A 9,570-nucleotide genomic window follows, 5' to 3' on the forward strand; every position below is an offset into this window, starting at 1 on the left:
TGATGGCGATGGTGGTGATGATGGTGATGGTGGTGGTGATGGTGGTGGTGGTGGTGATGGTGGTGGTGGTGGTGGTGGTGGTGGTGGTGGTGGTGGTGGTGGTGAGGGGACGGAGGGAGGGCTGCTTTTTTTTTTCTTCTTCAAACGACATTTCAGACTCTCACCCAGTCCTTTTCCATGGCCCCAAGCCGCAACTTACTCGAGTGGAAGGAAGCAAGGCCTCGCCAAAGATGGTTGAGAAAGACCGTGAGCCTCTACCCAGTCAGGATCTTGAAGCCAAGGTGGTGTTCTGTTCTCCTCGTAATGGTGGCAAATAAGTAAGAAGAGAGCATGCTATCTTCAGAGGAATTAAATCTGAAATTCTCCCTGGAGGTGGAAGAAGGGGCTCTCTTCTGGTTAGTTAGTGGTTTGGAGCCCTTTTCGCCTTAAACTGAGCCACAAAAGAATGGAAGACACCCCCTGGGGTGGGGAGAAAACCCTGGTGTAAAAGACACACGTTTTTGCGTTCAGAGAAAAAGCCACTGGGGCCAGATTGAAACATGGCATGTTCTGTTCATGTAGGGTTTTTTCTTTAAATGGAATGATATTGAGTAAACAAGATGTAATAGCTGGGTCTTTAAATTCTAGAAGGGAAACGGTGTACAAATGTAAGCACATATTATACATACAGCAGGTGGTCATGGCTTACAGAACACGAAAAGATACATATATAAACCCACAAAAGGCCACGAAGGGGAATAATCATAACCCATCCTAGGGCAAGACAGTGTATTTCCATTCCAGATGAAGTGAACTGTTTTCCAGCCCATGCCCTGGTTCCTATGTTGTTCCCAGAGATGCACGCCATTGGAACGTTTTTAAAACGACAGAGAAACCTCCATGTCAAGCTAGTTTTGCTGACACTGGAAATAGGACAAAAGGAAAAGATCTGAAAAAATGTCACCGTTGCCTCTTAAAAAGGCACACTCCTGTTTGATCTGACCTTGAAGACGCTAATAGGGGAGTACCAGTAAAGACCCAGCAAAGGAAGCATTCCTATGTGTTTTATTTTATATTAGATTGGTTAGTTAATGTCTGCAAAGTGTACAGCAAAGTTTTTTTTAAAATCTCAGTAGTCCTTTCTCTTGCATTAACTTCCATTGAGGAAGCCATTGTTCTCATAGAGGCAGCATATGATGTAAATATCAAGTTGGTTGGGGGAGCTCTTTAATACTTTTCATACAAAAGCTTGGAATTACTGTCTCACAGAAGAGTTTTTAATTTCAAACAGCAAACTATTGAGAGTTGCACATAAATTGGAATGCATCTCTATATATTTACACATGTTTTGAAAGACCTATGTAATCTGCAAATTTTGCTGGCCACAGCAACATATTTATCAGTGCTACAAGATGATGAAATTGAAACTCTCATCTTCATTAGCCTGAAAACAATGCCAGTACTCTGTGTGTTGAGTTTCAACGTTACCTGGGCTTGATTTCATTTGAAAGGAAGCCTTTTTTATTCTACCAGAGGTGGGCCTTTATTAATATGTATGCAAAAACCAAATAAGCATTATGTGCATTGAAGAATATGCAACGACCTGCTAATTTGAGATCTTGATACACTACGGATATAATAATGTATAAAGTTGCATAGTACACATACCATAGCATACCCTAGGTTTCATAGATTTGGAATCTGTTTACTTAACATGCTGTCGTGCCCCTCCCCCATCCCATTGCCTTCTCTTAGAGCAGAAAGCACCACACAGCAGCATTTGAATGGTCACAAGAGTTGTACTCTCAAAACCAAAGTCTGAATTCTTTATCATAAGGAGTCTTCAGCTGTACCACTGTCTCCTGCTGCTTCATGATGCTTTTTGAGCAGGGCTCTACACAAACCCAATGCTTTGGTCAACCCTTGGCTAAATTTGGTTTAAAAATGCAATTCATTATTTGCACAAACAGGCAACATAATATTGCATCTGCCTTCAAATACCATTAACAACCAAGAAGTAAAAGATCATAATTTCTAGCAAATTATCTCAGTTCTATTTTTACAAGAAGGATTCCAGAGAAATTCCTTTGCCAGACAGACCAGTAGTTAAAAGGAAAGCGCCTGTCCTTGGTCCATTTTGCAAAATCACTGAATTTCACAGCCGAAAAAGCTCTTATTTCTGTTATTAAAAAAGGATACCACCCTCTTCCAAAGCATCAATTCCAAAAGGTTCGTTCTATTATTCTACTTATGTAAAAGCTACTTTTGTACCGTACTGCTTTAAGCATGATAAAATAATAATTGACTATAAGAAAGAAATAAAACTATTAGTACAGTAGATAAGGAAGGGCAGAACAAAGAAATCATATGATTCTCAAGCCAAAAAGAAACTAAAGGAATTCCAAATCCTTTGGGATTTTGTTATTGCTATTTTTTTGCTCTAAGTGCCTTGGTTTTTTTCCTCCAATCAGTATATTGCAAACCCCCAGCTTTTTTTTTTTTTTTTTTAATCTTTTGTGGTTGGAAGCAGGCTTTGCAGAGAAGCATATAGATATCATGCCTTCCCCCCAAATTGCCTTATGAAATTGGGAGATTCCTTTGTTAGGCAGAGCACACAAAAGGTGTGTTGTAGGAAGAAAAGAAAGAAAAGCCTTTTCTTTATCTCCTCATCAAAGGCCTTGCAAACTACTACTAAACCAGTAGCTCCAAGACTTCAGCTGCACATTTTTCAGCTCAAAACCATGGTAGGCCTAGGTGTTTACAGAGAATTTAAGGTGTTAAATTTGTTAGCATGTCTTTAAATAAATTGTTACAATATTTGACCCTAGCATAATAATGTAAGGATTTGTAGCAGAGTGGCCAGAGGAGAAAAAGGAAAAACAAAAAAATCCACCCTATTTTTAAGAATATCAAGCTATGGATACATATTGTTTTTGCCAAAAATATACCATTGAAATAAATCATAGCCAGGTTTAAATTATCAATTTACCAGAAATAGACTGAGGAAAAAATTTGCCTTATCCTTTGTTAGCGATTTCATAAATAGACTTGCTGTAACAAAACCAGCTCCTTTTCTGAGCCTCAATCTGGAAACCCCTGCAAAAGCCTTTCTCTAGGAGACCTGAAGAAGTGGGGGTTGGGCTCAGAGTCAGGCATTATTTAGGAGGCCCCTAGATATTTGAATGACTTCCTAGATCCTGGCTCCTGGCTACATCCATTAATTCTTACCTCCTGCTGTCTCTGTAGACCTAAGAGCTAAAGCTTGGAAAGCTGGCCTTGTCCAAAGAAAGAGAAGGGTGGGGACAAAAGAAAGTGGATTGTTTCTAGAGCAGTACCTTCAAGAATGGGAAGAGAGCTAGAAGGACAGGATTTGAGATAGCAGCGAAGAATCATCTTCTGAAACCGTGGCCCAAAGAAGTCTATTAAGAACTTTCTAAGATTTCTTAGCCCTTGTTAACTTTCACATTTTACCTGTGTTTCTTTTCAAAAGTACTTGTGTTTGGGTTTGTTTCCCACTCTCTAAATCCGAGAGGTAAGGAAAAAAGAATAAGAATCTAGAAGCTATTTGAGAAAAGGAAAAGCCATTAGGCTTAATCTTTGGAAGGTTTTCCACAAAGAAAAAGGAACACACAGGCGTTGGGGACTCAGATACCGTGGAATCCCGTGGCTCTTCTGCAGTGTGGAATCTACCTGGGCACATGGTCTTCATCTTAGCCCTCTCCATCCTCACCATTCAGCACAGTGCTAGGCAGATCCCCACTGCTGGCTGAATTAATTAAACCCACAGGTACCTGAGAGCAAACCTATCCAAATTAAATATACAACCTTTTGCCACTATAGTGGCTATTGTAGATAAGGTAGTACTTTGTCTTGGTCCTATTCCTAGCTGCCAAGAACCCTGAGAGTGGCTGCTGGCAGGCCATTCAGTGTCTCCCACTACGCACTGCCTAGGGCCCTGTCTCTGACAGGTCTTGGGAAGTCTTTCTCAGATTGGCCCCTTCACATGTGGTGTAAAGACGGAAGAGCTTGGCCTTCCCGGTCAGTAGGGGCCAACTCTGAAGGATCAGCCCAGCTCCACAGTTCCCTTCTCACTGAGCACAGACCCCAGTTACTGGAGTACTATGGGGCGACTCCTTTCCAGTCCCACTCCTTCAGGCGTATCTTCAGACATGACCCAGCCCATTCTAGGTAACTCAATCCAGAGCGCTCAAACAGCAGGATCCATCTCCTCAGTGACTACTCTCTCCAGAAATAGCACTTATGAGGGGGATGTGGTGGTGCCCCGCTCAAATCCCAGTGTTCTGAGAGGCTGAGGTGGGACAATCACAAGTTCAAGTTCCGCCTGGGCAATTCATGACTCAGCTTAGTGATACCCTATCTCAAAATTATTGAAAAAATAAATAAAAAGACACACTCCTGTAGTCCCAGCACCTAAGGATCCCAGCATCCAGGCTTAGGCAGGGATTCCAGGCCAGCTTGGGCTATGTAGTGAGTTTAAGGCCTGCCTGAACTACATAGTAAGATTCATCTCAAAAGGGGGCCAGGAGCTGGGAATGTGTCAGGTCCTTGGGTTCAGTCCCCAGTACATGAGAGAAAGGGAGGGAGGAGTGGGGAAGGGAAAGGAGGGGGAGGGAGGAGAGAGGAGAGGAAAGAAAAAAGCGAAGGAAGAGAAAAGGAAACTTACTCCACCTCATCAAGTCCATCGCTATATGCTAGAAGGGTTCTACCTGCAAGCAGTTGAAACTGTTGATCCCAAATCCTCCTATCTATATTCATTTCCTAGAGTCAACCTCAGGCCCATCACCTCAGTTTGGAATAGGTTACTAACTGGTGTCCTTGCCTCCAGTCTAGCCAACTTCACTGCATCCCCTGTACTGAAACTCTAAGAACCATTGTGTGTGTGTGTGTGTGTGTGTGTGTGTGTGTGTGTGTGTGTGTGTGCGCGCGCGCACGCTCATGCTTGACAAGATTGAATCCAGGGCCTTCACACTGGTTTTATTTTCCATTTTGAGATGGAGTCTCACTAAGTCATTAAATTGCCCAGACTGCGTTTGAACTTGGAATGCTCCTGCCTCTGCCTCCCAGAGTGCTGGGATTACAAGTGCACCCCACTATGCCCGGCTAAGGTTCCTTGTTTAATACCAAAAGATCAAAAGACACATATTCATGGGGAAATGTTGGTTGTTTCTGGAAAAGGTTGTTTTGTTGTTATTGCTGTTGTTTCATTTTATTTTGTTTTGCTTTGTTTTTGAGACGCAGCCTATAGCATGTGGCCCAAGCTGACCTTGAAATTCTCTATGTAGCCAGACTGGCCTCAAATTTTGGATCCTCCTGCTACAGCCTCCCAAGTGCTGAGATTATGGGTATTTCTGAAAAAGTCTTTTAAAATAATAGTGAACATATACACAAAAATAGAAACAAGTTTTAAAATAACCAGAAAACATAGCCACAAAGTATTATATATTCATCAGCAAACATTTGGAAGAGACTTAGAAAACATTACTGTAGATTTAAAGAAACATGTATTGAAATAAATTACACAGTGTGGGAGGTTTGCTCAACTGTTGAAAGATAGTAGAGCTATTTCTCACATGCTGCTGCTTAGAGTATCTGCTGATCCTGCTCCAACGATAATATACCTGGAAAGACATGGTTTTATATACTAAATAGAAAGCTTAGCAGAGAAAGTATATCACAAAAATAAAGTATTTCTTTAATCAATATGACATTTTAAAAACTGCATAACAGGGCCAGGGATTTAGCTCAGTGGTTCTGCGACCTGCCTCACAAGCACAAGGTCCTGAGTTCAATCCCCAGAAACAAAAAACAAAACAAAACCAAAAAACTGTATAACAATGAAAAATAATAATAGTGAAAAAGAAAACATGAACCCTTAGGCTAAGAATGGAAATCAGTTGTAGAGTAAAGGCTTACTATGCCTTGGTTCATATGGTTCATACTATGGGTTCAACTTTCAGCACTAAAAATAAATAAATCAATAAAACAAAATAACCACTAATGAAGCAATTTTTATATAGGAATTAAAACTGTGATATTAGCTGGGTGTTGTGACACATGCCTACAATCCCAGTACTCAAGAGTCTGAGGCAGGAGGACTTCAAGTTTAAGGACCCTGAGGCAATTTAGCAAGATTCTCTCAAAATAAAAAAGTGAAAAAGGGTTAAGGATGTAACTCATCATTCCCTGGGTTCAGTCCTCAGGGGTAAAAAATTATGCGATTAAATTACAGAAATTCCATTACACACAACACTGAGTCATTCACAAACTATTGCAGCACAAAAGCTGAAGGCAGAAGTTCACCAGTTGCTGCAGAATATCATCAGTGAGGTTTATTTTATTTAAAGGGCAGGGAGGTCAAGATTATTTTGCAACAGCCCCTTTAGGAAAGATTACTTCCTATACTATAAAAACGAGGCTTGGCCCTTGAAATCTGTGTCACACTGGTTTGCTGCCATGTCCTGTCAATTTAGCATTATTCAATGTCCTTTTTTTAAAAAAAAAAAAAGTACAATTTCAAATTTTCGGGACTTTTCTGTGGTAAGTACATTCTATAATATGCTATCTGCCAAATGTTTTGGAGGACCAAAAATGTTGACTGACCCTTTGAGGTAAAGATAATCTCTTAACCACCAGAAAAAAAAATCACTTTTATAAAGAACTTCATGCTGAATGTGGCAGCACATTCTTGTAATTTCAACACTTGGGAAGCTGAGGCAGGAAGATCACCAAGAGTTCAAGGACAGCCGGGACTACATAGTGAAACCCATGCTATGAAGAGAGAATTTTAGAAACAGGTGTCTGGAAATCATTCCTTCTGTGATTTTCTTGTTTTGTTTTTGAAATAGGGTCTTGCTATATAATTCAGGCTGTCGTTGAACTCACTATGTAGCCCAGGCTGGCCTCAAACGAAGTGATTCTCATGTCTCAGCCTCCTGTGTACTGGGATTACAGGTAAATGCCACCAGGCTAGGCTACTTTCTGTGATTTTGTTGTTAAAAATTATATAAGGTAATATAAGACTAATACCTTGGACAATTATCAGATAAGTACACATAAAATACTTAAAATCATAGACGACGGAATTTTCTAAACTGTTAAAAATAAACTCTGCCCTCTAAAAAAATAAACCCTGCCAAATAAAGAGTTTTAGTGGGCTTAAGCATATTTGTTTAAAATATTAAAATACAAATACTATGCCTTTCAATTTAAGCTGCAAAAATTGATATTGATTAGTATCATGGAACACCAATTCACCACCCAAATGTCAACTAAACTTCTTTTTCTTTTAAACAAGACTTCATAAAGTCACTAAATTGCCTGGGCTGGGCTGGAGTTTGTGATCCTCATCCTTCAGTCTCCCGCAGTGTTGAGATTTTGGGATTATAGGTGCACGCCACCATCAACCAAATCTTTTGCCTACTTGGTAGACGACACTGGAAAATGAGCATGTAATCCCAATTATGAAGACTGAGGCAGGAGGATCAAGAGTTTAAGGCTAGCCTGACGTACATAGTGAATTCGAAGTGAGTTAAAAAAAAAAAAAAAGAAAAGAAAAAAAGAAAAGAAAGAAAGAAAAATGAGCATGACCGGGAAAAATGGTAAAAATAATCCATCTCTTCCAAAACTTTGGTACAAAACTTTGTGAGGCATCTTTTCTCACTACAGCAGCCTTTTGAACAGCTCAAGTTGAAGTAAACTGACCCTAGAACAAGATGTTCAAATCATTTCATCATCACGTTTTACCAAGATTTCATAAAAAGCAGCATGTTCAACCTTCTGAGCCCAAAATATTAAGAACTTTATGAGAGCAAAATACTTTATAATGATAATAATATTTTAGTTAAATTGGAATGATGTTGCTTAGCCCATCATAATTCCTTCCTTATTTATGTATGTATTTATTTACTTACTTTTGGTTCTGGTGATCAAACTTAGGGCCTTGCAGGGGAAAGCATACTGTAAAACTGAACTGATGCCCACAGCCTTACTTTTTACTTTTGTGTATATTTTGTAAGGTGGATAAAATTTTAGGACAGTACTACCTTTTTTTAATTTATAAATAATGTTTATAAACAAAGTGAGTCAGTAAGAGAATAATTGAGATGAATTTCTTCCTCTCTCTCTCTCTTTCTTTCTTTCTATCTTTCTTAAAGAAAGGTGTAATCCACCAAAAGCGTATAAAGGTCATTGGATTAGAAAAATTGCTTGAGTAGACAAACTCTGCTCTGCTCACTGAAGACCTATCCTATGTAGTTTCACTTCCCCAGCAGTCTAAATTTAGGGAAATAAAATGTGTGGCCCTAAATAAACTCACTCCAGTATCTGACAAATAATAAGCAATTGTCATGCTTGTGCTATGTTTGACAGGCCGTGTGAACAGGCCAAGTAGCACCCTGTCATCATGGCCTTTAGGAGTGTCCATTTTGGCCTCTGACCGGATGTACAAGTGGTCTAGCTTGGGCCACGTGCCGCATTCCCAGCTCCTCCTTTTCAGACAGGGCCTCTTCCTTCACCCCTCTTCTAACGTGTCCACCCAGACTGTGCATGCGAGGTACACTTGACTGTGACATATAGAGAACAGGCTCTGTAGAGCATTTATGCTCATTTAGAGCATAGGCTACGCCAATGAATGTACTACTGCGTGCACTAGGCAACCCATACTAAACACAAACCTCTGACGTTACAAAGCCAGCTTCAAATAAGCCCTTGCAGAAGCTGTCTACCTGTCCTATTCTTTTTGTTTTGTTGTTGTTGTTGTTGTTTGGTACTGGGGATTGAACTCAGGTCCTTGCGCTTGCAAGGCAGGCGGCAGAACCACTGAGCCAAATCCCCAGCCCCCTGTCCTATTCTTTTACCTAATAATGCAGCTCCTTTCGTGTGGGACACAAGGGAAACCCTCAGCCACCTCCCTCAATCAAACTGCAGAAAAAAATAAAATAAAACTGCAGAATTCTGTCATCTGAAGAACACTCTCCATTTTGAGAATTCTGCATGGAGTGCTTCCCACCAGCTCCCTCTGAGATTTCCTCTCGCCTTAGTTTCCATGACATCTTCCCCTCTTTGCAGAAAGCCACATCTTCTCAGCTTCCTTCTTGGCTGGTCTTCCAGCATTCCTTTCAGAAATAGGACTTTTCTCATGGTTCTATCTTTGGGCTCTTTAATTCTAAATTTGTACTTTCTTAAAGACACACATTTACTCTCAAATCTTCAAGTTTATTCTTTCTTTCTTTCTTTCTTTCTTTCTTTCTTTCTTTCTTTCTTCCTCCTTTCTTTTTTTGCAACAGGGTCTCACTACATAGTTCAGTTTGGCCATATTGGCCTCAAACTCACAGTGATTCTCTTGCTTTGGTCTTCAAAGTGCAGGGACTACAGGTATACATTACCATGCCAGGCTAAATCTCTGTTTCTAAGTCGATTTTTCCTCTAGTTCCAGATCACCATGAGTTATCAAGTGTTTAGAGGAGAGTGGTAGGGTCAGAATTTGTTGAGGATCAAAAATTTAGTTTAAATTTGAGCTTTTCAATGCAGGAATTTGGCTGAAGGTACAATAGCCCAGGATCAGTAAAACCA

General features: G+C 40.2%; 1 protein-coding gene across 1 annotated transcript in view; it reads right to left on the minus strand.

The window, feature by feature from the left end:
* The window catches only part of Znf532 (zinc finger protein 532), a 114,167-nt gene extending 113,737 nt beyond the window's left edge, over window positions 1–430 (minus strand). The window contains exon 1 of the mRNA XM_033757341.1: window positions 200–430. The gene's annotated coding sequence lies outside the window, so the exon portion shown is untranslated. The remainder of the gene's footprint in view (window positions 1–199) is intronic.
* Between the last annotated feature and the right edge of the window lie 9,140 nt (window positions 431–9,570).

The sequence above is a fragment of the Fukomys damarensis genome, unplaced genomic scaffold (genome assembly GCF_012274545.1).
Source record: "Fukomys damarensis isolate Sample0158 unplaced genomic scaffold, DMR_v1.0_HiC HiC_scaffold_30, whole genome shotgun sequence".
NCBI lineage: Eukaryota > Metazoa > Chordata > Mammalia > Rodentia > Bathyergidae > Fukomys > Fukomys damarensis.